At 49.1% G+C, this 25,325-nt stretch overlaps 1 protein-coding gene across 3 annotated transcripts in view; it reads left to right on the top strand.

Annotated features, from left to right (window-relative positions):
- Positions 1-6,042: 6,042 nt before the first annotated feature.
- The window catches only part of VWA5B1 (von Willebrand factor A domain containing 5B1), a 108,968-nt gene continuing 89,685 nt past the window's right edge, over positions 6,043-25,325 (top strand). The window contains exon 1 of one of the 3 annotated variants that reach the window (XM_073656213.1): positions 6,043-7,335. The gene's annotated coding sequence lies outside the window, so the exon portion shown is untranslated. Of the gene's footprint in view, positions 7,336-19,990; positions 21,698-25,325 lie in introns of those variants that run through there. The other 2 variants (XM_073656212.1, XM_073656214.1) reach the window with 2 other exon arrangements.

Genomic DNA, 25,325 nt, shown 5'->3' with positions numbered 1-25,325 from the left:
TGCACATATCACACCTGTAGGGTCAGGATCACACGCTGCAGCCTGTATCTGGGCAGGATGCATATATCACACCTGTAGGGTCAGGATCACACACTGCAGCCGGTATCTGGGCAGGATGCACATATCACACCTGTAGGGTCAGGATCACACACTGCAGCCTGTATCTGGGCAGGATGCACATATCACACCTGTAGGGTCAGGATCACACGCTGCAGCCTGTATCTGGGCAGGATGCACATATCACACCTGTAGGGTGAGGATCACACACTGCAGCCTGTATCCGGGCAGGATGCACATATCACACCTGTAGGGTCAGGATCACACACTGCAGCCTGTATCTGGGCAGGATGCACATATCCCACCTGTAGGGTCAGGATCACACACTGCAGCCTGTATCTGGGCAGGATGCACATATCACACCTGTAGGGTCAGGATCACACACTGCAGCCTGTATCTGGGCAGGATGCACCTATCACACCTGTAGGGTCAGGATCACACACTGCAGCCTGTATCTGGGCAGGATGCACATATCACACCTGTAGGGTGAGGATCACACACTGCAGCCTGTATCCGGGCAGGATGCACATATCACACCTGTAGGGTCAGGATCACACACTGCAGCCTGTATCTGGGCAGGATGCACATATCGCACCTGTAGGGTCAGGATCACACACTGCAGCCTGTATCTGGGCAGGATGCACATATCACACCTGTAGGGTCAGGATCACACACTGCAGCCTGTATCTGGGCAGGATGCACATATCACACCTGTAGGGTCAGGATCACACGCTGCAGCCTGTATCTGGGCAGGATGCACATATCGCACCTGTAGGGTCAGGATCACACTCTGCAGCCTGTATCTGGGCAGGATGCACATATCACACCTGTAGGGTCAGGATCACACAGTGCAGCCTGTATCTGGGCAGGATGCACATATCACACCTGTAGGGTCAGGATCACACACTGCAGCCTGTATCTGGGCAGGATGCACATATCACACCTGTAGGGTCAGGATCACACACTGCAGCCTGTATCTGGGCAGGATGCACATATCACACCTGTAGGGTCAGGATCACACACTGCAGCCTGTATCTGGGCAGGAGGCACATATCACACCTGTAGGGTCAGGATCACACACTGCAGCCTGTATCTGGGCAGGATGCACATATCACACCTGTAGGGTCAGGATCACACACTGCAGCCTGTATCTGGGCAGGATGCACATATCGCACCTGTAGGGTCAGGATCACACACTGCAGCCTGTATCTGGGCAGGATGCACATATCACACCTGTAGGGTCAGGATCACACACTGCAGCCTGTATCTGGGCAGGATGCACATATCACACCTGTAGGGTCAGGATCACACACTGCAGCCTGTATCTGGGCAGGATGCACATATCACACCTGTAGGGTCAGGATCACACACTGCAGCCTGTATCTGGGCAGGATGCACATATCACATCTGTAGGGTCAGGATCACACACTACAGCCTGTATCTGGGCAGGATGCACATATCGCACCTGTAGGGTCAGGATCACACACTGCAGCCTGTATCTGGGCAGGATGCACATATCATACCTGTAGGGTCAGGATCACACGCTGCAGCCTGTATCTGGGCAGGATGCACATATCGCACCTGTAGGGTCAGGATCACACACTGCAGCCTGTCTCTGGGCAGGATGCACATATCGCACCTGTAGGGTCAGGATCACACGCTGCAGCCTGTATCTGGGCAGGATGCACATATCACACCAGTAGGGTCAGGATCACACACTGCAGCCTGTATCTGGGCAGGATGCACATATCACACCTGTAGGGTCAGGATCACACACTGCAGCCTGTATCTGGGCAGGATGCACATATCACACCTGTAGGGTCAGGATCACACACTGCAGCCTGTATCTGGGCAGGATGCACATATCACACCTGTAGGGTCAGGATCACACACTGCTGCCTGTATCTGGGCAGGATGCACATATCACACCTGTAGGGTCAGGATCACACACTGCAGCCTGTATCTGGGCAGGATGCACATATCACACCTGTAGGGTCAGGATCACACACTGCAGCCTGTATCTGGGCAGGATGCACATATCACACCTGTAGGGTCAGGATCACATACTGCAGCCTGTATCTGGGCACGATGCACATATCATACCTGTAGGGTCAGGATCACACACTGCAGCCTGTATCTGGGCAGGATGCACATATCACACCTGTAGGGTCAGGATCACATACTGCAGCCTGTATCTGGGCAGGATGCACATATCACACCTGTAGGGTCAGGATCACACACTGCAGCCTGTATCTGGGCAGGATGCACATATCACACCTGTAGGGTCAGGATCACATACTGCAGCCTGTATCTGGGCAGGATGCACATATCACACCTGTAGGGTCAGGATCACATGCTGCAGCCTGTATCTGGGCAGGATGCACATATCACACCTGTAGGGTCAGGATCACACACTGCAGCCGGTATCTGGGCAGGATGCACATATCACACCTGTAGGGTCAGGATCACATACTGCAGCCTGTATCTGGGCAGGATGCACATATCACACCTGTAGGGTCAGGATCACACACTGCAGCCTGTATCTGGGCAGGATGCACATATCGCACCTGTAGGGTCAGGATCACACACTGCAGCCTGTATCTGGGCAGGATGCACATATCACACCTGTAGGGTCAGGATCACACACTGCAGCCTGTATCTGGGCAGGATGCACATATCACACCTGTAGGGTCAGGATCACACAGTGCAGCCTGTATCTGGGCAGGATGCACATATCACACCTGTAGGGTCAGGATCATACAGTGCAGCCTGTATCTGGGCAGGATGCACATATCACATCTGTAGGGTCAGGATCACACACTGCAGCCTGTATCTGGGCAGGATGCACATATCACACCTGTAGGGTCAGGATCACATGCTGCAGCCTGTATCTGGGCAGGATGCACATATCGCACCTGTAGGGTCAGGATCACACGCTGCAGCCTGTATCTGGGCAGGATGCACATATCACACCTGTAGGGTCAGGATCACACAGTGCAGCCTGTATCTGGGCAGGATGCACATATCACACCTGTAGGGTCAGGATCATACAGTGCAGCCTGTATCTGGGCAGGATGCACATATCACACCTGTAGGGTCAGGATCACACGCTGCAGCCTGTATCTGGGCAGGATGCATATATCACACCTGTAGGGTCAGGATCACACGCTGCAGCCTGTATCTGGGCAGGATGCACATATCACACCTGTAGGGTCAGGATCACACGCTGCAGCCTGTATCTGGGCAGGATGCACATATCGCACCTGTAGGGTCAGGATCACACGCTGCAGCCTGTATCTGGGCAGGATGCACATATCCCACCTGTAGGGTCAGGATCACACGCTGCAGCCTGTATCTGGGCAGGATGCACATATCACACCTGTAGGGTCAGGATCACATACTGCAGCCTGTATCTGGGCAGGATGCACATATCACACCTGTAGGGTCAGGATCACACGCTGCAGCCTGTATCTGGGCAGGATGCACATATCCCACCTGTAGGGTCAGGATCACACACTGCAGCCTGTATCTGGGCAGGATGCACATATCACACCTGTAGGGTCAGGATCACACGCTGCAGCCTTTATCTGGGCAGGATGCACATATCACACCTGTAGGGTCAGGATCACACACTGCAGCCTGTATCTGGGCAGGATGCACATATCACACCTGTAGGGTCAGGATCACACACTGCAGCCTGTATCTGGGCAGGATGCACATATCACACCTGTAGGGTCAGGATCACACACTGCAGCCTGTATCTGGGCAGGATGCACATATCACACCTGTAGGGTCAGGATCACACGCTGCAGCCTTTATCTGGGCAGGATGCACATATCACACCTGTAGGGTCAGGATCACACACTGCAGCCTGTATCTGGGCAGGATGCACATATCACACCTGTAGGGTCAGGATCACACACTGCAGCCTGTATCTGGGCAGGATGCACATATCACACCTGTAGGGTCAGGATCACACACTGCAGCCTGTATCTGGGCAGGATGCACATATCACACCTGTAGGGTCAGGATCACACGCTGCAGCCTGTATCTGGGCAGGAGGCACATATCACACCTGTAGGGTCAGGATCACACGCTGCAGCCTTTATCTGGGCAGGATGCACATATCACACCTGTAGGGTCAGGATCACACACTGCAGCCTGTATCTGGGCAGGATGCACATATCACACCTGTAGGGTCAGGATCACACACTGCAGCCTGTATCTGGGCAGGATGCACATATCCCACCTGTAGGGTCAGGATCACACGCTGCAGCCTGTATCTGGGCAGGATACACCTATCACACCTGTAGGGTCAGGATCACACACTGCAGCCTGTATCTGGGCAGGATGCACATATCACACCTGTAGGGTCAGGATCACACACTGCAGCCTGTATCTGGGCAGGATGCACATATCACACCTGTAGGGTCAGGATCACACACTGCAGCCTGTATCTGGGCAGGATGCACATATCACACCTGTAGGGTCAGGATCACACACTGCAGCCTGTATCTGGGCAGGATGCACATATCACACCTGTAGGGTCAGGATCAAACACTGCAGCCTGTATCTGGGCAGGATGCACATATCACACCTGTAGGGTCAGGATCACACACTGCAGCCTGTATCTGGGCAGGATGCACATATCACACCTGTAGGGTCAGGATCACACACTGCAGCCTGTATCTGGGCAGGATGCACATATCCCACCTGTAGGGTCAGGATCACACACTGCAGCCTGTATCTGGGCAGGATGCACATATCACACCTGTAGGGTCAGGATCACACGCTGCAGCCTGTATCTGGGCAGGATGCACATATCACACCTGTAGGGTCAGGATCACACACTGCAGCCTGTATCTGGGCAGGATGCACATATCACACCTGTAGGGTCAGGATCACACACTGCAGCCTGTATCTGGGCAGGATGCACATTTCATACCTGTAGGGTCAGGATCACACACTGCAGCCTGTATCTGGGCAGGATGCACATATCACACCTGTAGGGTCAGGATCACACACTGCAGCCTGTATCTGGGGGGATGCACATATCGCACCTGTAGGGTGAGGATGACACATTGCAGCCTGTATCTGGGCAGGATGCATATATCATTCCTGTAGGGTCATGATGACACGCTGCAGCCTGTATCTGGGCAGGATGCACATATCACACCTGTAGGGTCAGGATCACACACTGCAGCCTGTATCTGGGCAGGATGCATATATCACACCTGTAGGGTCAGGATCACACGCTGCAGCCTGTATCTGGGCAGGATGCATATATCACACCTGTAGGGTCAGGATCACACGCTGCAGCCTGTATCTGGGCAGGATGCACATATCCCACCTGTAGGGTCAGGATCACACACTGCAGCCTGTATCTGGGCAGGATGCACATATCACACCTGTAGGGTCAGGATCACACACTGCAGCCTGTATCTGGGCAGGATGCACATATCACACCTGTAGGGTCAGGATCACACACTGCAGCCTGTATCTGGGCAGGATGCACATATCACACCTGTAGGGTCAGGATCACACACTGAAGCCTGTATCTGGGCAGGATGCACATATCACACCTGTAGGGTCAGGATCACACGCTGCAGCCTGTATCTGGGCAGGATGCATATATCACACCTGTAGGGTCAGGATCACACACTGAAGCCTGTATCTGGGCAGGATGCATATATCACACCTGTAGGGTCAGGATCACACACTGCAGCCTGTATCTGGGCAGGATGCACATATCACACCTGTAGGGTCAGGATCACACACTGCAGCCTGTATCTGGGCAGGATGCACATATCACACCTGTAGGGTCAGGATCACACACTGCAGCCTGTATCTGGGCAGGATGCACATATCACACCTGCAGCTCATTGATTGGGGGACACATTTATCTCAGGGCCTGTGAGACTTGTTATCAGATCATTAGTGGGGGCTGCCGCCATGGAGGGGCGCGTAGTTGATCGCATTGCTGACTGTTTCCCCGATGTGTAACTTAATTACTTGTTATGACTTCCTGCTGACTGTCAGATGTCACATTGCTCTAATTGCCGCCGTCCCCGGTGCAGGGAGGGGCGCGCGCTGCTGTGTATTAGGCGTTTCCATGGTTACTGCCTCTGACTCCAGTGTCTGCTCTGATGGTCAGGCGCCCGCCATGGCTATGTGCGGGGGTCTGTGTGAGGATCTGTGCGGGGGTCTGCGGGCTGCTCCTCTCCCCGAGTCCTCCCCAGCCCAGCGCTGAGCTGCAGCCTTCCCGCATACACCGCGCGGTCTCCTGAGCCCGGATCCCTGTGTCCGGGGAGCCCCGTGCAGCTGCCTCGCGGCCACCTGTGGAAGAGGAGTCTCCAGAAGAAAACAGGACGAGCTCCACACCTGCGGCTCCAGAGAGAGAGACCCCTCCAGAGAGAGAGAGAGACCCCTCCAGAGAGAGAGAGAGAGACCCCTCCAGAGAGAGAGAGAGAGACCCCTCCAGAGAGAGAGAGAGAGAGACCCCTCCAGAGAGAGAGAGAGAGAGACCCCTCCAGAGAGAGAGAGAGAGAGACCCCTCCTGAGAGAGAGAGAGAGAGACCCCTCCAGAGAGAGAGAGAGAGACCCCTCCAGAGAGAGAGAGAGAGAGAGAGACCCCTCCAGAGAGAGAGAGACCCCTCCAGAGAGAGAGAGACCCCTCCAGAGAGAGAGAGACCCCTCCAGAGAGAGAGAGAGAGAGAGACCCCTCCAGAGAGAGAGAGACCCCTCCAGAGAGAGAGAGACCCCTCCAGAGAGAGAGAGAGAGAGAGAGACCCCTCCAGAGAGAGAGAGAGAGACCCCCTCCAGAGAGAGAGAGAGAGAGACCCCCTCCAGAGAGAGAGAGAGAGAGACCCCCTCCAGAGAGAGAGAGAGAGACCCCCTCCAGAGAGAGAGAGAGAGACCCCCTCCAGAGAGAGAGAGAGACCCCCTCCAGAGAGAGAGAGAGACCCCCTCCAGAGAGAGAGAGAGAGAGAGACCCCTTCCAGAGAGAGAGCGAGAGAGACCCCTTCCAGAGAGAGAGAGAGAGAGACCCCTTCCAGAGAGAGAGAGAGAGAGACCCCTTCCAGAGAGAGAGAGAGAGAGACCCCTTCCAGAGAGAGAGAGAGAGAGAGACCCCTTCCAGAGAGAGAGAGAGAGAGACCCCTTCCAGAGAGAGAGAGAGAGAGACCCCTTCCAGAGAGAGAGAGAGAGACCCCTTCCAGAGAGAGAGAGAGAGACCCCTTCCAGAGAGAGAGAGAGACCCCTCCAGAGGCAGAGAACCGGGTAAGTCCTCTGGTCTGGGGGTGGGAGAAGGAAGGGGTTAATGTCAGGCAGCTCCGTGTCCTGTGCAGGCAGCGAAGACCCCGGATTATAACTGTGCAGGGTGATATATTATAACTGTGCAGGGTGGGATATTATAACTGTGCAGGGTGGGATGTTATAACTGTGCAGGGTGGGATGTTATAACTGTGCAGGGTGGGATGTTATAACTGTGCAGGGTGGGATGTTATAACTGTGCAGGGTGGGATGTTATAACTGCAGGGTGGGATGTTATAACTGCAGGGTGATATATTATAACTGTGCAGGGTGGGATATGATAACTGTTCAGGGTGGGATATTATAACTGTGCGGGGTGATATATTATAACTGTGCAGGGTGGGATATTATAACTGTGCAGGGTGGGATATTATAACTGTGCAGGGTGGGATATTATAACTGTGCAGGGTGGGATATTATAACTGTGCAGGGTGATATATTATAACTGTGCAGGGTGATATATTATAACTGTGCGGGGTGATATATTATAACTGTGCGGGGTGGGATATTATAACTGTGCGGGGTGGGATATTATAACTGTGCAGGGTGGGATATTATAACTGTGCAGGGTGGGATATTATAACTGTGCAGGGTGGGATATTATAACTGTGCAGGGTGGGATATTATAACTGTGCAGGGTGGGATATTATAACTGCAGGGTGATATATTATAACTGTGCAGGGTGGGATATTATAACTGTGCAGGGTGGGATATTATAACTGTGCAGGGTGGGATATTATAACTGCGCAGGGTGATATTATAACTGTGCAGGGTGGGATATTATAACTGTGCAGGGTGGGATATTATAACTGTGCAGGGTGGGATATTATAACTGTGCAGGGTGGGATATTATAACTGTGCAGGAGGGATATTATAACTGCAGGGTGATATATTATAACTGTGCAGGGTGATATATTATAACTGTGCTGGGTGGGATATTATAACTGTGCAGGGTGATATATTATAACTGTGCTGGGTGGGATATATTATAACTGTGCAGGGTGGGATATTATAACTGTGCAGGGTGATATATTATAACTGTGCGGGGTGGGAACCTCATATAACTAGACGACAGGGTTTTTTCATCTGTGACTTTCTCACTGTTGCAAAACTGCAGCTCCCATTATGCTCTGATAGCTGTAAACTATGAGGATATGATGAGAGTAGTAGTTTACCATCAGCTGTGGAGCCGCAGGTGAGGAACCCAATGGTGAAACCAGAACAGGTTAGATGTTTCCTCTGGTGAACAGCGATCTTCACGTCTGACCGCAGATTCTCCATTGGATTAAGGTCTGGGCTGTGACTCGGCCACTCCTGAACATTTCCACGTTTCCCCTTACACCACTCGAGTGTTGCTTTAGCAGTAGCTTTGGGTCATTGTCTTGCTGGAAGCTGAACCTCTGTCCCAGTCTCAGATCGCTTACAGACTGAAACAGGTTGTACTCAAGAATATCCCTGTATTTCGCACCATCCATCTTCCCCTCAACTCTGATCATTTTCCCTTTCTCTGTTGGCGAAAAACATCCCCACAGCATGATGCTGCCACCATCATGTTTCACTATGGGGATGGTGTTCTTGGGGTGATAGCTGTGTTGGTTTGGTGCCAGACATAGCGTTTACCTTGGTGGCCAAAATTTTAATTTTGGTCTCATCTGACCACAGCACCTTCCTCCATACATTTGAGGAATCTCACATGTCTTTTGGAAAACTCAAAACGAGCCTTACCATTTTTGTGTGTAAGTAAAGGCTTTTTTCTGCCCACTCTTCCATAAATGCCACCTCTATGGAGTGTACGGCTTATTGTGGTCGTATGGACAGATACTCCAGTCTCTGCTTTGGAACTCTGCAGCTGCTTCAGGGTTACCTTCTTCTCTGTGGTGCCTCTCTGATTAATGCCCTCCTTGCACGGGCTGAGAGTTTTGGTGGGCGCCCTCTCTTGGAAGGTTTGTTGTGGTACCATGTTCTTTCCATTTGATGATAATGGATTTGATGGTGCTCCGGGGGATCATCAGAGATTGGGATATTATTTTATAACACTACCCTGACTTGTTCTTTTCAACAACTTTGTTCCTGACTTGTTTGGAGATCTCCTTGGTCTTCATTGTGTTGTTTGGAGATCTCCTTGGTCTTCATTGTGTTGTTTGGAGATCTCCTTGGTCTTCGTGGTTGTGGTGTTTGGAGATCTCCTCGCTCTTCGTGGTTGTGGTGTTTGGAGATCTCCTCGCTCTTCGTGGTTGTGGTGTTTGGAGATCTCCTCGCTCTTCGTGGTTGTGGTGTTTGGAGATCTCCTCGCTCTTCGTGGTTGTGGTGTTTGGAGATCTCCTCGCTCTTCGTGGTTGTGGTGTTTGGAGATCTCCTCGCTCTTCGTGGTTGTGGTTGTTGGGAGATCTCCTCGCTCTTCGTGGTTGTGGTTGTTGGGAGATCTCCTCGCTCTTCGTGGTTGTGGTGTTTGGAGATCTCCTCGCTCTTCGTGGTTGTGGTGTTTGGAGATCTCCTCGCTCTTCGTGGTTGTGGTGTTTGGAGATCTCCTCGCTCTTCGTGGTTGTGGTGTTTGGAGATCTCCTCGCTCTTCGTGGTTGTGGTTGTTGGGAGATCTCCTCGCTCTTCGTGGTTGTGGTTGTTGGGAGATCTCCTCGCTCTTCGTGGTTGTTGGGAGATCTCCTCGCTCTTCGTGGTTGTGGTTGTTGGGAGATCTCCTCGCTCTTCGTGGTTGTGGTTGTTGGGAGATCTCCTCGCTCTTCGTGGTTGTGGTTGTTTGGAGATCTCCTCGCTCTTCGTGGTTGTGGTTGTTGGGAGATCTCCTCGCTCTTCGTGGTTGTGGTTGTTGGGAGATCTCCTCGCTCTTCGTGGTTGTGGTTGTTGGGAGATCTCCTCGCTCTTCGTGGTTGTGGTTGTTGGGAGATCTCCTCGCTCTTCGTGGTTGTGGTTGTTGGGAGATCTCCTCGCTCTTCGTGGTTGTGGTTGTTGGGAGATCTCCTCGCTCTTCGTGGTTGTGGTTGTTGGGAGATCTCCTCGCTCTTTGTGGTGGTGTTTGTTTGGAGATCTCTTCGCTCTTTGTGGTGGTGTTTGGAGATCTCCTCGCTCTTTGTGGTGGTGTTTGTTTGGAGATCTCTTCGCTCTTTGTGGTGGTGTTTGGAGATCTCTTCGCTCTTTGTGGTGGTGTTTGGAGATCTCCTCGCTCTTCGTGGTGGTGTTGGGAGATCTCCTCGCTCTTCGTGGTTGTGTTTGTTGGGAGATCTCCTCGCTCTTCGTGGTTGTGGTGTTTGGAGATCTCCTCGCTCTTCGTGGTTGTGGTGTTTGGAGATCTCCTCGCTCTTCGTGGTTGTGGTTGTTGGGAGATCTCCTCGCTCTTCGTGGTTGTCGTTGTTGGGAGATCTCCTCGCGCTTCGTGGTTGTGGTGTTGGGAGATCTCCTCGCTCTTTGTGGTGGTGTTTGTGTAGAGATCTCCTCGCTCTTCGTGTGTTAGAACCTTGCTCTTAGGTTTTTTCCTTTGCTGGTCACATGACCTCGTTGGCCTATTTAATCCTGCTCCGCCCTTCTGGCTTTGCTGGACTTCATTGTATAACTACTTTCTAGCTAGCCTGTGCTCTGTATCTAACTCTGTTAGTTTGCTTGGTCTACGGACCTCAGTGTTCTATATATTTTGTTTGTTTGTCTGTCTGCTACTATTTCTGTTAGGAGGTGTCCCATTTTCCTCCCAGTCCTTAGTACTTGTAGGGATTCCTTCCCCACATCTATAGGTCTCCGTACAGACTAGCTTAGGACTTTAGCAGGTCTGGTCGCAGGATCAGGTTCCCTGTTACATCGTAGGGATTCAGCTGAGTTCTATCGTAGGGACAGATTTCCTCTCTTTCCTTAGCTCTGGTAGCAGAACATAACATCGTGGTTGTGTTTGTTGGGAGATCTCCTCGCTCTTTGTGGTGGTGTTTGGAGATCTCCTCGCTCTTCGTGGTGGTGTTTGTTTGGAGATCTCTTCGCTCTTTGTGGTGTTGTTTGGAGATCTCCTCGCTCTTCGTGGTGGTGTTTGGAGATCTCCTTGGTCTTCATGGTGTTTGGTTAGTTTTGCCTCTTGTTTATGGTGTTGCAGCCTCTGTGGCCTTTCATAGAAGGTAAAGTATATACTGACAGACATTTGACATTAGATTGCACGCAGGGGGACGTCCTGTCACTAAGCATGGGACTTGTAAAGGGAATTGCTTGCACCAGAAATTATTAGGGGCTTCATAGCAAAAGGGGGTGAACACATATGCACATGCCAATTTTTAGTTATTTGATCCCATAAATGTAATTTTTACCAATATATTTCTCACTTCACCGGCTTAGACTATTTAGCGCTGATACATCACAGAGATCAGAATACAAAAATATTTACACCCAGATTGTAATGTAACAAAATAGGTAAAAAGCCAAGGAGGGGGGTGAATACTTTTGCAAGCCACTGTACCTGTCCCTGGAGCCATTATAACTGATATTGTACGTGTCCTTGGTGACAGGTTGCTGCCCGTCCGCCTTTATCGCTCCGCTCCTGCTATGATGGGGTCTCGGCGTCACTCCTGCTTTGCGGGGGGCTTCGTCTTCGCTTCTTATGTAATTGCACTTAGTACGACTCTTCATAGGAAGCGGCTGAAGATTGGCTTCACTTTCAGGAGGTCGGGGCATTGGCTATACGCAGCACAGGAACTGACAAATGCTGCTGGGATTTGTAGTTCTATAAAGCCTGAATCTCTCCGCTCTGTGTTTCTGGTCTTGTGTGATCTCTGACATTACAAGACATTGTGCGTTTATCCGCTCAGATCGTCATCCTTCATGGTCAATAAATCCGCGCGGCCGCTGGTTTATATGTGATCTGATGAGAGACGCAAATATAGAAACTTTTCCAGCGCCAATAACGAGGCGTTTACATGGGATCACCGTGATCTGTGCCAACTGATAAGCTTGGCCGCGTGCACACATGTAATCAGGGCTCGGGTAAGACACTCGCCGTCCTTTCACATAATTCCTTCCTGCGGTCTCCTCCTGTTTCACGCCGCTGCTCCTTCTGTCTGCACTACGTCAGCGCTGCTGTAAAATGCGTTGGCGCGGTCTTAATCACCCAATTTATTATGTCCTCGGGTGGCTGTGAGATGTCGGACTTGCAAATCCTCAGCAAGGATCATGAAAGCCATTACCACATTTTAATAGTGAATCAACCATTACATCATCATTTGGCAGAGAGTTCCATGGTCTGACTTCTCGTACAGTAAAGAATCCATAGTCTGACTGCTCGTACAGTAAAGAATCCATGGTCTGACTGCTCGTACAGTAAAGAATCCATGGTCTGACTGCTCGTACAGTAAAGAATCCATGGTCTGACTGCTCGTACAGTAAAGAATCCATAGTCTGACTGCTCGTACAGTAAAGAATCCATGGTCTGACTGCTCGTACAGTAAAGAATCCATGGTCTGACTGCTCGTACAGTAAAGAATCCATGGTCTGACTGCTCGTACAGTAAAGAATCCATAGTCTGACTGCTCGTACAGTAAAGAATCCATGGTCTGACTGCTCGTACAGTAAAGAATCCATGGTCTGACTGCTCGTACAGTAAAGAATCCATAGTCTGACTGCTCGTACAGTAAAGAATCCATAGTCTGACTGCTCGTACAGTAAAGAACCTACGTCTGTGATTATGATTAAACCTCCTTTTCCCTAGACGTAGAGGATGCACTCTTGCTCCTATCGCTGGCCTGGGTGTAAAAAGGTAATGAGAAAGATCTCTGTATTGTCCCTGCATATATTTGTACATTGTAATAAGATTGCCCCCTAAGCTTTAGTTTTTCCATACTGAATAACCCCAAGATTAATAACCCGTCTTGGTATTGCAGTGGTTGCTCTTCTCTGCACCCACCCGCTCTTTAAATCCCTCTGTAACATTAAATTATCCTCCTCAGTGTTGATTACCTTACAGAGTTTAGTATCTGCAAATATTGTAATTCTACTCTGTATGCCCCCTACAAGGTCATTAATAAATATGTTAAAAAGAAGAGGGCCCAACACCAACCCCTGTGGTGCCCAATACTGACCCCTCAAACTGTGACCCAATCCAAGTGTGTTCCATTAATAACCAGCCTCTTTTTCCTATTACTGAGCCAGTTGTTAACCCAGTTGCACACATTTTCCTCTAGTCCCATTGCTTTCATTTTATATACCAACCTTTTGTGTGGCGCAGTGTCTAACTCCTTTGAAAAGTCCATATAGACAACATCCTGGTCCAGTCTGGATCTTACATCTTCATAGAAGCTTCCTAATCTTGCTACATAAGACATTAGATTTAGCCACCGCCATACCGCACTCACCGCCATGTAGGCCCCCGTGCGGCTCAGCCGCCTGCCATGTCCAATGTCATGTTGTAGATTAATGAACCGGCTCGAAGTGACGCAGGTGTCAGCCTAGGTAAATAATACCGCCAGAGTCATGGTATTAATCCTCCCGGTGAACGGAGGCGTTGGTCAATAGGTGGCATCCGATCTATACATCTTCTCAGGTCACCAGGCGCTTAACCTCCTTCATCTCACACTGTCCGCTCCAGAATCGTTAACCTCAGGGTAATCCTGCCTTGTGTCAGCCGCCACACTGATGGATAAGGATCCAGAAGCCTCCATGACGGGTGAACGGCGCATCCACCGTTCACTACAGCAACCATCTGCCCTGCCCGCGGCCCTGTGCCCATGAGATACACCCAGCTGCTGCAGAACCTCGTCAGGAAAAAAAAAAGAAGAAAAAGCGCTGTATAAGTTATCAACTAAAGCTTGATTTCCTTTTCTCGAAGAGGTTCTGCAGCAGCTGGGATGGATGTTACATGTTATATGCCCTTATGGTGTCTTTTAGAAGAATCCCTGGCATTGTCAGACCCCATATACAGCCCAATATCTTTCATACAATTTTCAGGGCATGCTGGGAGCTGTAGTTTTATAACAACTGGATTCCTATACTGCTTAGCAGAGACCCCCATTGTCTTACTGGTATAGAGATGTAGGCCACTAGGGGGCGACCTGTATGCATGCAATAGGAAGCATATATAGATGAACCCCTACTAGTGTCAGGAAATGGTGGGAGTTGTAGTATCAAAGCAGCTGGTGTTTTGAAGGTTGATGACCCTCTAGTGATCGGCTAAATCTATGGAGGATTTCTAGGGCAGGATACAACTGTGACAAACCCTCAGCTACGAGCAGTATTAGGAGTCAGCCCTGATGAAAACAAGGTTTCAATTCACAAACAGCAAGCGGAGATCCTGACATTAGAGAAAAACCAAAGCGCAACGAAAAAACTGCAGATCTCTGCGTGATACCTCCCTTCTTTCTTGTCTGTCTTCCTATTTTTCTTTCTTTCTCTTTCTCATTTTCTTTTCCCTTTTTTCTTCTTTCTTTTCCCTTTTTTCTTCTTTCTTTTCCCTTTTTTCTTCTTTCTTTTCCCTTTTTTCTTCTTTCTTTTCCCTTTTTTCTTCTTTCTTTTCCCTTTTTTCTTCTTTCTTTTCCCTTTTTTCTTCTTTCTTCTTTTCTTTTCCCTTTTTCTTTTCTTTTCCCTCTTTCTTTCTTTCCCCTCTTTCTTTTCCCTCATTCTTTCTCTTCCCCCTTCCTCTTTCCCTCTTTCTTTCTTTTCCCTCTTTCTTTCTTTTCCCTCTTTCTATCTTTTCCCCCTCTTTCTATCTTTTCCCCCCTCTTTCTATCTTTTCCCCCCTCTTTCTATCTTTTCCCCCCTCTTTCTATCTTTTCCCCCCTCTTTCTATCTTTTCCCCCCTCTTTCTATCTTTTCCCCCCTCTTTCTATCTTTTGCCCCCCTCTTTCTATCTTTTGCCCCCCTCTTTCTATCTTTTGCCCCCTCTTTGTTTCTTTGCCCCCCTCTTTGTTTCTTTTGCCCCCTCTTTGTTTCTTTTGCCCCCCTCTTTGTTTCTTTTGCCCCCCTCTTTGTTTCTTTTGCCCCCCTCTTTGTTTCTTTTGCCCCCCTCTTTGTTTCTTTTGCCCCTCTTTCTTTTTCCCTTCTTCCCTGTGTATTGAGCGTTGCTCTAACCTGTCCATTTGCTGCCATCTCTACGTGGCGGTGCGGAGCGCAGGTCATTATCGCTGTGCTGAGTGAATGACGCAGCGGGGACCTGAGTACAAGCGTTAGGAAGCCGGCAACAAATGCCAGTAATCAAGGGAATGGCTGCAAATCGCTCTGTCGCCCGCTCTCCAAGACACAGTAACGACTGCACCGTCATTGCGGAGATTAGATCCTGAGCCGCCGGCGGAGGTGATGTCTGTGCACGCAGCTCCGACCTCATTGCCTAATATTCCCATGAAGTGCCCCCATTATTCAATTAAGCTAAAGAGCGCCCCCATTAAAAACCCCAACCGTTAGCTCAGCTCTGCTACATCCATACCTGCCTCCCTGCTCCCTATCTCCTCCTGCTCTACCCATGTGTCAGTCATTACTGTAGGTCTGTCATTCTATTCATGAACCAGGAGTATCAGGATGAGCATATGTCCCTCGCAGATGGGGTAGTACTGCAGTGCTGGGCACTATGGGATTTCCCTGGGGTAGTCCGCGGCCGGCTCTGGGGGGTCCCTAGTTTGCTATCCCTCCTTCATCCGGCGGCTCTGCCAGGCAGCGCCCGAGGGGCTCGGCTGCCGTCTACCTGTCACTTCTTTCTTATCAGCGACTCATCGCCTGGTTGTGAGGGATTCGCCTGAGCCGCTCCAGCGGGGAGAGTTGGTGGTGACGTCGCCTCCTGCGATGACTGTCACCCATGGCGAGGAGCCCCGCGGGGCGCCATTGATATCTGATGGATTCTGCTGCAGGAAAGTAATGGATTCTCATCGTTCTTTTACATCTCTGAAATTTCCCGTTATCTTTAAAAAGGGAAAAAAATAAAATAAAGCGGTATCGGTGGCGGCGGTGCGCTCGCCTTCCTGACTGCGCACCTTTATTTGTCGTCCTGCCTGTAATGATTTACCTCGCCCGCGCTCTATAAATGTCAGGCGCAGGAGATACGGGCCTGGCGCGCTCCTGTAATAGCTCACGCTGCGGTCTGACCTTTGGAGATGACATTGAGGATCTCTGCAAATCTCATTGTTTAAAGGGGGTTTTACATCCAGGATTAGAAATTATATGCTTTCTGCCCCAAACAGCGCCACACCTGGCTACAGGTTGCGTGTGGTATTGCTGCTCTACTCCGTTCACTTCGAAGACAGCTGGGTTTTACTATTAGTTATCTCTGATCCTAGCCCTTACAGCTGTATAATGCACCCTCAAGGATCATCCTTGGGTTGTTACAATTGTATCCAGCCGAGACTTTCCTCCAAGAGCCGAAGTGATACATTGTAACAAACGATCATAACAGGAAAGAGCCTTCTACTGCTTGGATAACTTTGTAGAGTTTTTGAGCTACTCATCCGACTATGTCAGCCATTTTCAAGGCTATGGAGAGCTGTCTTTGGTCACCCGGTCACTCATTTCCATCCATCTTCCACATGACAGCCCACACGCTTCCTGGGAGTCCACAGCTCCAGGTGCATCTCACTAAATTAGAATATCATCAAAAAGTTACTTTATTTCAGTTCTTCAATACAAAAAGTGAAGTTCCTATATTATATAGAGTCATTACACACAGAGGGATCTATTATATAGAGTCATTACACACAGAGGGATCTATTATATAGAGTCATTACACACAGAGGGATCTATTATATAGAGTCATTACACACAGAGGGATCTATTATATAGAGTCATTACACACAGAGGGATCTATTATATAGAGTCATTACACGCAGAGGGATCTATTGTATAGAGTCATTACACGCAGGGGGATCTATTGTATAGAGTCATTACACGCAGAGGGATCTATTGTATAGAGTCATTACACGCAGAGGGATCTATTGTATAGAGTCATTACACGCAGGGGGATCTATTGTATAGAGTCATTACACGCAGAGGGATCTATTGTATAGAGTCATTACACGCAGAGGGATCTATTATATAGAGTCATTACACGCAGAGGGATCTATTGTATATAGTCATTACACGCAGAGGGATCTATTATATAGTCATTACACGCAGAGGGATCTATTATATAGAGTCATTACACGCAGAGGGATCTATTATATAGAGTCATTACACGCAGAGGGATCTATTATATAGAGTCATTACACGCAGAGGGATCTATTGTATGGAGTCATTACACGCAGAGGGATCTATTGTATGGAGTCATTACACGCAGAGGGATCTATTGTATGGAGTCATTACACGCAGAGGGATCTATTGTATGGAGTCATTACACGCAGAGGGATCTATTGTATGGAGTCATTACACGCAGAGGGATCTATTGTATAGAGTCATTACACTCAGTAACTGTCCTGAATACTTGGTCGGGGCTCCTTTTGTATCAATTACTGCATCAATGTGGCATGGAGGGATCAGCCTGTGGCATGGAGGGGATCAGCCTGTGGCATGGAGGGGATCAGCCTGTGGCATGGAGGGGATCAGCCTGTGGCATGGAGGGATCAGCCTGTGGCTGCTGAGGGGTTATGGAAGCCCAGGTGGCTTTGATAGCAGCCTTCCGCTCATCTGCATTGTTGGGTCTGGGGTCTCTCATCTTCCTCTTGACAATACCCCATAGATTCTCTATAATAGATTCTCTATGGGGTTAAGGTCAGGCGAGTTTGCTGCCAATCAAGCACAGTGATACTGTTGTGTGTAAACCAGGTATTGGTACTTTTGGCCGTGTGGACAGGGGCCAAGTCCTGCTGGAGAATGACATTTCCATCTCCATAAAGCTTGTCGGCAGAGGGAAGCATGAAGTGCTCTAAAATGTCCTGTTAGACGGCGGCGCTGACTTTGGTCTTGATAAAACACAGTGGACCTCCACCAGCAGATGACATGGCTCCCAAACCATCACTGATTGTGGAGACGTCACACTAGACCTCCAGCAGCTTGGATTGTGGCCTCTCCACTCTTCCTCCAGACTCTGGGACCTTGTGGAGTGTGTCAGTGACTGCCTTCTGGACATCTGTCAAGTCAGCAGTCTTCCCCATGATTGTGGAGCCTACTGAAACAGACTAAGGGACCTTTTTAAATGCTTGGGAAGCCTTTGCAGGTGTTTTTTGTTAATTATTCTAATTTACTGAGATAATGACTTTTGCGTTTTCATTGGCTGTAAGCCATAATCAACATTAACAGAAATAAACACGTGAAATAGATCACTCTGTGTGTAATGACTCTATATAATAGATCCCTCTGTGTGTAATGACTCTATATAATAGATCCCTCTGCGTGTAATGACTCTATATAATAGATCCCTCTGTGTGTAATGACTCTATATAATAGATCCCTCTGTGTGTAATGACTCTATATAATAGATCCCTCTGTGTGTAATGACTCTATATAATAGATCCCTCTGTGTGTAATGACTCTATATAATAGATCCCTCTGCGTGTAATGACTCTATATAATAGATCCTTCTGTGTGTAATGACTGTATATAATATATGAGTTTCACTTTTTGCATTGAAGAACTGAAATAAATTAACTTTTTGATGATATTCTAATTTAGTGAGATGCACCTGTATATCATATGTCAGACATGGAATTGTTAATAAAAGATGTTGGCAATACGTCCCGAGAAGACGGTCGGCATCCCACGTCCCTCGGCAGAGTGAGCCGACGCTTTCTGATTAATTCACTGATTTTTCCCTATTCATGATCAGAATATTTCAGCGAAAATACATCAGAGAGATCGGCGGCGAGAGACACGAGACGCTTCCAAAGGCAATTATGTCCAAGTTGTTTTCAAGTCTGTAATTCCCCTGAAGTGTTCTTAGCGGGTGGATCTTCTAGAAAGGATTCATTATGGCAAGATCACGGGCTCGGGATACTGTAATGATGATGGTGCAGGTGTATCACTAACTCAGAACAATGGCGAGGACCTTCATCTGACGGGGTTAACTCTTCATGCTACGAGAATGGAGGAATCCCAAAACTCTGACCCCAAAAAGGATCTAAAGTCCCTCTCTTCAGAATTGGAGCGGAGAGCCGGTGACAGCTCATCCATGTATGACCCTGGTGACACGGCACCAAGGAGACCAGAGGCAATTCTTGCCACCACTATGGATGTGGCCACTGAAAGCCAAAGGCCATTGAGATCGATATCTGGCCCAAGCAAAGTTGGATTCTGCGATGACTTAGGAGCATCCTAGTGATGGAGCTGGACAGCCAGTCTACATTTGCTGACATTGGCTGCCATTTTGGCGTGGCCCATCTCTTACAGGAAGGTTTTCTAGGTGTACAGATTTGGAGCCACAATGTCAATGCTTTTCTGATGCAAGAAAAACATGACCTGTCATGGAGCCTATAGAAATCAGTGCATGTCTATGGTTTCCACTGATTTCATTGAGTGCCCCAAGGTATTCCATAAAATGCCCCAAAGGACAAATTCATCAAGAGCCCCAAGGTATTCCCTAAAATGATCCAAAGGACAAATTCATCAAGAGCCCCAAGGTATTCCCTAAAATGATCCAAAGGGCAAATTCATCAAGTGCCCCAAGGTATTCCCTAAAATGATCCAAAGGACAAATTCATCAAGAGCCCCAAGGTATTCCCTAAAATGATCCAAAGGACAAATTCCCTGAGTGCCCCAAGGTATTCCATAAAATGCCCCAAAGGGCAAAAATCAATGACAACAACAGTTGTCTTTTTCCGCATTTGGGGTAAGCTATTTTAAGGAGCGTTGGCTCTAAAATACAATCCAGATCTGTGCAATTCTTTCTGATACTTTGAAATATAAAATCCAAGAATACTCCAGTCACATCCGGAGCAGCATTCACAATTCTGCACCTTACTGTCCGACATGTGAGCTAATAGCTAAGCGCTCCGAGCTCTCACAATGCGCCGCTGTCTGATGAAGGTGACGGCGCAGTTCTGCAGGTATCTTTGGAAGAGCCGATATTCTGTGTCATTTTCCACCTTGCCTCCCTCTACATCAGACTCCGCTGACACCTGTCAGTCCCATGACTGATTTATGAAGCCGATTGACCCTCTGACAGGTCTTCAGGGATAAATATTATTCCAGGATTGATGGACAGACGCCCGGGGGGGTGAGATTATCCGCCAAGCAGAAAGCACCTTTTTACTATCTGATATCAGAACTTTGTCTTCTCTGAGGGTTTTTAATTCAGTTTGTTCTCCGGAGAACATTTTCCCTAAAATAGTTCATTGGGCTCCGGAGCAAGAAGGGCGGTAAATTGGGTCATCCAGATAAGAAAGAGTTAATGTGGATAGCAGCGAGCTGAGTGCTGAGATACAGGAAGACGTATGGCTGCAAGAGGCAGAGAGGGGGTCTGTAACAAAAACGGAAGACCACTCCGTGCTAGGGCGTAAAGTGCATGTGGCTACCCCCTAATATGCATTATAGGGTTAGAAGGCACAAGACAAGATTCCGTCCCCGATCGTCTCTAGGATTAAAGAGGTTGTATGAGATGAGAAGGCTGCGGCGCGGAGCTATTGATGAACAGCCGGGCTTTCATCGTCCTACACAACTCCATCTACATCTTGGTTCTTGCTCAGAGGAAAAATGCATCAAAAAATGCAGCAAGATGTGTTGGCCCCAGCCATCTGTATCCCACTCCTCATCCGAGAAGGGGGAAAAAGAGAAAAAAATAAAAGAACACAAAAGAAAAAAAGAGAATGAAAAAAGTATAAAGAGAGAGGAAGAGTGAGAACGATTGGAAGCAAGAAGAGAGACAAAAGAGAACAGAGAGAAGAATGGGTGGATACAAATAGAGACAAACAGAGGGATGGAGAGCAAGGAAAGAATAAGGGTAGGAAGGAAAGGTAAAATAAGATTGAGAGACACCGAATAGAGGAGGAAAAAGAAAGCGGGGATAGGGATAAGGGACACAAAGAAAAAGGGGGATGAAGAAGACAAAGGGAAAGGCAGCGCGAGACAAGAGAGAAAGAAGGGGAGAGAGTACAAAAAAGAGAAGAATAGTGAGCAAGATAGGAGAAAGAGGGCAATTAAAAAAAAGAGAAGAAGGAAAAGAGCAAGCGAGCAGATAGAAAGAGAAGAGACAAGGGAGAGCGGAAATCAGAGAGGTGAGAAGAAGATCATGAGAAGAAAGCAAAAAGTGACCAAGAGAGAAGGGAGGGAGGAAATACAAAGGCAGAGTAGGAAGAGCTCGAGAAAAGGGAAAGATAGAGCAAACATTAGGAGAGGGAAAGAAGAGAGCGAGAGACTCTGAAGAGAGAGAAGGGAAACACAAGAACAGAGAAAAAAGTGAAAGATTGAGGGAAAAAGAGGAAGGAGCACAAGAGAAGAGGGAGAGGTGAGTAAGAGGGGAGAGAGTACAAAAAAGAGGAATATAGAACAAGATAGGAGAAAGAGAGGGCAAGTAAAAAAAAAAAGGGGCAAACCAAGAAAGAAAGAGAAGAGACAAGGGAGAGAGGAAATAAGAGAGAAGGGAAGAACATGAGAAGAAAGCAAAAAGTGACAGCGAGAAAAGGAAGAGATCTAGAAAAGGAAAAGAGAGCAAATATTAGGAGAGGTAAAGAACAGAGCAAGAAATGAAAGAAAGATTAAGAGACTCAGAGAAGGGAGAGAAAGGAAACACAAGGAAAAGAGTGAAAGAGAGGAAGAGAAAAGGAAAAGAGATCAGAATGGAAGGATGGAGACACGGAAGAGAAAGTAAAGGAGAGAGGTGTAAAGAGACTGAACAGAAGAGAAAGGGTGAGGTGAAGGTTGTGAGAGCGCGGCGGAGACTAGGGAGGAGAGAGACCTACAGGGACAGATGAGAGGAGAGCAGGGCTGTCAGCAGTGACTGTAGGGGGCGCTGTGCACAGATCCATCTCGCAGGCAGGTGCTGCTGTTTATACTCAGTATTATTTTTACTCTTCCTGTTCGGAGCTGTAATCAGGCTCCTTGTATGTGACGGCGTCTCGGGGAGCGCGGTTTATATGGGGGGGGGGGGGTAAAGGAACGCTGTGACTCCATCTGCTGCAATTTTATTGTTTTCCTTTATGAACACCCCCAAAATTCTGAGCCAAAAATAGTTTTTCGCAGCCCCGGCTGCCATTCACTCAGCTGGAGCCGAGATGCTGCACGGAACAGAGGAGGCTGTGTCGTTACTGACACCTCGCGGGGCACAGCGGGGCCAGTGTTGTAGGGAGACATTCATTATATCTGTCGGTTTTTGGGGTGCGGGAGGTAACCTAAAAAATGGAGAGAACGTATCAACTGCATGATGTTGTCCTTGATCAGATTTGAACCCGGAAGCGCAGAGTTAATCACTGAGCCTCTGCAGAACTACTCCATGGCCAATGCCCTCCGCAGGAAGGAGGGAGGCCCCGGGGCCACCGCTGGTATATCCTTTACAGCGTCCTGCTCTCTGGGTCTCTTTGTGACATCTCGGGGGTCTCTGTGACATCTCAGGGCTCTCCGTGACATTACTTATCCATTGTGATGTACCGCCATGTAATGTGTTTACTGAGGGGCTCTGAGATTTAGGGAATGTACGGGAGCCCCGAAGGGAGAGGGGGCCCTGGGCAATTGGCCACTTTGCCCACCCCCGTAACGCCGGCAGTAATATGTGAGCACTGTATGATCCTATTATATAGGCACTGTTGGGAGTTATGTAGGTATTGTATGACAGGAGTATGTAAGCAGTTTGGCAGTTTAATTACAATCACATTATTTAGACAATGTATGGCGGTATTATGTGAGCATTGTGTGGCGGCATTATCTAAGCATTGTGTGGCGGCACTATGAACATTGTATGGCGGTATTATGTGAGCATTGTGTGGCGGCACTATGTGAACATTGTATGGCGGTACTACTGTATGTAGACGTGTTATTGCACTTTTGTGTAGATATGGTAAGGTAAAATGATATAGGCACGGTATAACAGTTGTAAGGTGGCTAATGGTCGCGTAGTCGATGGGAGGTATGTATCACGGAGATGGCTGTCCTCTGTGATGTAGCCCGGTGTATTTTCTCTAGTGCATGCATGCACTAAGAGGTCTAATTGGTGCACCTGGGAGCCGGGTTACGGGTAGCTAGGAAAGAACGGGCGGCTCCAGCAACCCACATACCTCACCTCTGGTTGTGGTTACAAGCCAATATAGTGGAGGCTGTTGTTTTGGGGAATTGGATGTTTCACCCCCAGCAATTCGCCCCCGGGTACATTTCGTCCCCGCACATTTCGTCCCTAGCATTTGGCCCCCAGGATGTTTTGCCCCCGCACATTTCACCCCCGCACATATCGCCCCCAGTTCGCCCCGGTCCGGGGGTGAAACGTGCGGGAGCGAATCTTCCTGGGGGCGAAATGATAGGGGCGAAATTGTACCTGGGGGCGAAACTTCCTGTAACCGAGGCCAATACAGACCTGGGTTTCCCAGGGTGATCCCCGGAACGCCGATGAACTGGTCGGACTGGTCGAGAGATACCAGGGGGTTGAGGGTTCCGCAGGAAGGCAGCCCACTCCATACTGAGGGTCCTAACAGGGGGCGGAGGCTCAAAAGGGGGTGGTGCATCCAAGGTCCAAAGGGGCAGGGGAGGTGGTGCCCAAGGTCCCTACAGGTGATGTGCTCTGGTGGAGGTGCCACGGCCCAGGCCATATAGCCGCCCGTTGTCCCCTGACTCCTGAGCAGATGGACTGCAGCATAGGACGCAGCTGTTCGTATTACGCGTATCCGGCCTGCAGTGTGAACTGTCCACCCAGCGAGGGGCCACAAGCGTGTCCCGTTAAAGTGAACGGGTGGCAGGTAACGGCGCTGCTAGAGGACTCTGGGAGTCTGGTGAGGGCCACTCTTTCTCTCCAATTGATCCTGGGAAAAAAAAGTTGGCGTACGGTGCATTCATGGCAATGCTAAGGACTACCCCATGGCCAGAGTGGACATTGAAATGGCCCACGGTACTGAGTCCCACGAGGTCGGTGTCGTTCAAGACTTGTTGCACCCTATTATTATAGGCCGGGACTTCTGTTTTATTCTGGGATCTACGGGGGGGAAGGGTTCAGGATTCGCTGGTGAAGTGAAGAAACAAGGTAACCCTGAAGAGATATCACCACACCCAGCGTCAGACGGGTTTCCCTTTTGTGTCCTTGTGGGGGATGAGGAGATAGTGTCCCCTGAACCTGACATTCCGGAGTTAGGGGTGACCAGCGAGAATTTTGGGTCTGCCCAACATATAGACCTAACTTTGAAGGAAGCCTTCAATAATGTCGCGGTTATAAATGGAGTGGCACAGGAGCCCGGGGGCTGACACCAGGTTTCCCTATTTTATTATAAGTGGGGAATTGTTGTAGCGGGTCACAAAAGTGAGGGGAGAGTTGGTGGAACAGTTATTGGTGCCAGGGCCCTATAGACGGAAGGTGTTGGACATGGCCTATTCACATGTCTTGGGGGGGATATCTAGGGGTGGAAAAAACGCAGAAACGGATTATGCAGAGGTTCTATTGGCCCGGGTGTCTCCGGGAAATATTAAAGTATTGCAGGTCCTGCCCTACTTGCCAGTTAATTGCCCCCACCTCTCACTTTCGAAGTCTCCTCGTGCCATTGCCCATTATTGAAGTGCCATTCGAGAGAATCGCCATGGACTTGGTCGGTCCCCTGGTTAAATCTGCTCGTGGGCATCAATATATCTTGGTCATCTTAGACTATGCCACACGCTATCCTGAAGCAATTCCCTTGAGAAACTCCTCTGCAAAGAGTATAGCCCGCAAATTGGTCCACGTTTTTTCCCGGACAGGTTTACCAAGGGAGATTCTGACCGAGCAGGGAACACCCTTTATGAGTAAGGTGATGAGGGAGTTTTGCAAGGTCCTGCAAATCTCCCAATTGAGGACTCCAGTGTACCATCCTCAGACCGATGGCCTGATGGAGAGGTTTAATAAACGCTAAAGAGTATGCTAAGGAAGGCCATAGAAAAGGACGGTAGAGACTGGGACTGTCTCCTAT

The sequence above is a fragment of the Phyllobates terribilis genome, unplaced genomic scaffold (genome assembly GCF_046119375.1).
Source record: "Phyllobates terribilis strain yellow unplaced genomic scaffold, ASM4611937v1 Scaffold_12__6_contigs__length_324123572, whole genome shotgun sequence".
Taxonomy (NCBI): domain Eukaryota; kingdom Metazoa; phylum Chordata; class Amphibia; order Anura; family Dendrobatidae; genus Phyllobates; species Phyllobates terribilis.
The sequence above is the reverse complement of the archived record's forward strand: the minus strand, read 5'-3'. Positions and strand labels throughout refer to the sequence as shown.